General features: G+C 37.6%; 1 pseudogene; it reads left to right on the top strand.

Annotated features, from left to right (window-relative positions):
• Nucleotides 1–514: 514 nt before the first annotated feature.
• LOC143618528 (wall-associated receptor kinase 3 pseudogene) lies at nt 515–2,187 on the top strand (annotated as a pseudogene).
• The last annotated feature ends 287 nt before the right edge of the window (nt 2,188–2,474 follow it).

Raw genomic sequence — 2,474 nt, 5'->3', positions numbered from 1 at the left:
ATAAACTTTTAAAAAAACATGCTTTTCGATCTTCGGATATTTCAACCCAGGCACGACACAAAGCCTTTTTCTCATCTTTTGTCCAATGAGTTGTTTTTCTTTTTGGAACGAGTTCCTCGGCCGCTAGGCTCGAGCCTCCCGCCCCTCCTTGGTTCTTTTTTTGGCTCATTTGCCCTTAGCGGCCTGGGTACGAGCCTCTTGTTTCTCCGGAACAAAAAAGTCGGGAGACGGTGGTTGCATTTGACTCAAGTTTGTTCCATCTCAGTAGCGTCAAACACCGCATCGTCGTCTTGACCATACGGCATTTCCGGTCGATAGCAACTACCATATTGATCCATACTTTTTATATAATGTAGATGGGAATTTGGAATATATTGTTTTTGATGTAGTGTAGAGAGAGTTAAGAATGTTGGTAATTTGTTAAAGGGAATTATGAGGGTTTATAAAGGTTAATAATTAAAAGAAAAGTTTTTTTTTATTTTACCAAACCAACGGTCAAAAATAACACATCGCAATGTCCAACGGTCACTTTAGCCCAAGCCAGTGGGCTGGCGTGGGCTCGCTAGCGGCACCCGTTGTGGGGTTCGCAACAGAGGATGGTGGTGGCGGTAACATGTCCACAACTGAGCCTAAATAACATTGAATAATCTTACAATATTAAAGAAACATATCATAATAAACTTACTAAATAATTCTAAATTCTTTTACTAAACACCCTCTTAGTTTTACTTTCTGTCAGAACGACCTTTTTAACTTTCTTGATGCCTGTTTCATAATTAACTTTCAATAAAATTCTCGGTCAAATACAATTTGTTTCACTTTTTACATAGAAAATCCAAACAAAATATGAATATAATAATGTGTCCTAAGATATTGTCATGTGGACTGATCTTTACATGACAAATTTCTTTCTCAAATTACTATATTAATTTGCGTTTTGGTTTAAGATAACTGCCAATAACTAGTTCTCCTTTTATTTCACTTGCAGCTTTAGTATTTGGCTTGGTGGCAATATTATCAGGAATGATTGTGATATACTTTGGGATAAAGAAGAGGAAGCTAATAAATTTACGAGAAAAGTTCTTCGAGCAAAATGGGGGTGTGTTTTTGAAACAAAAGCTAAACGCACCAGGGACTAGCAAGGCAGTGACTATATTTAGCACTAAACAACTTCGAAAAGCGACCGACAACTATTCTGATGAGCGGATTATAGGCCGAGGTGGTTATGGTACAGTTTATAAAGGAATTTTGCCCAACAAAGGTGTTGTTGCAATAAAGAAGTCTAAAGTAGTGGACGGGGCGCAGGCAGAACAATTCATCAATGAAGTCATGATTCTTACACAAGTGATCCAACGAAACGTGGTAAAACTACTTGGTTGTTGTTTGGAAGAAGAGGTCCCCGTATTAGTTTATGAGTTCATCTCGAATAACACTCTTTTCCATCACCTTCATCATAGAGTGGGTGGAATGAGTTGGCTATCATGGAATAATCGGTTGAGAGTAGCAGCTGAAGTAGCCGGTGCACTTGCTTACCTTCATTCAGAAACTATTATGCCAATTATACATAGAGATGTCAAGTCTGCTAACATATTATTAGATGACAACTACACCGCAAAAATTGCCGATTTTGGTGCTTCAAGGTTAGTACCATTAGATCACGAACAAGTCACCACTCTTGTTCAAGGTACACTTGGGTACCTTGATCCTGAGTACTTTCACACAAGCCAACTAACCGACAAGAGTGATGTATATAGCTTTGGAGTGGTTCTTGCAGAACTTATAACAGGACAAAAACCCCTTTGTGTAGAAAGAACCAATGACGAAAAGAATTTAGCAACATACTTTGTCAAGGCCGTTAAACATAATCGCATACTTGAAATTGTTGACCGACGAGTTTTACGAGAAGGAACTATTGATCAGTTACAAGGAATAGGTGGTCTGGTAAAAAGATGTCTTAGCTTACATGGAAATGACAGACCTACTATGAAAGATGTGGCAATGGAGTTAGAGGGCTTAAAGAAATTCAAAACTCATCCCTGGGGTGAACAAAAAATGCATGAAGAATCAAGAAGCCTAATCCTAGAAATTGAGCAACGTGATCTTTACGACATCCCACATAATACCAATGAGTGGGAATCTTTCTCGGGTAGTTCTAATACTATGTTCCAAGAAAATAAACCGCGTTAGGTTGCTTATTTTAGTGTTGATTTGTGAGAATCATGAGTACTCTTTCAGCACAAATTAATAGTAGTATCTACATGTTGTGTTTCTTGTGAAACTTGATACAATACGAATGTGAAGGACCTGATTGGTTAATGCAAAAAGTATTAGGATGGTATGGAAGATATTAAAAGGCGGTCATGATTGAGATCTAAAGTTTAGGGACCAAATATGATTTTGTGGTGCTTAAGTTATTTTATTTAGAGCTAGAGTTCGTTTAGGTTTTCTAATTTTAGTTTTCTAGTTCCTATGTT

The sequence above is a fragment of the Bidens hawaiensis genome, unplaced genomic scaffold (genome assembly GCF_021521415.1).
Source record: "Bidens hawaiensis isolate Kalapana, Puna unplaced genomic scaffold, B.hawaiensis_p1.1 tig00084296_1, whole genome shotgun sequence".
Classification (NCBI taxonomy): domain Eukaryota; kingdom Viridiplantae; phylum Streptophyta; class Magnoliopsida; order Asterales; family Asteraceae; genus Bidens; species Bidens hawaiensis.
Note: the sequence above shows the minus strand (reverse complement) of the source record. Positions and strands in the feature narration are given on the sequence as shown.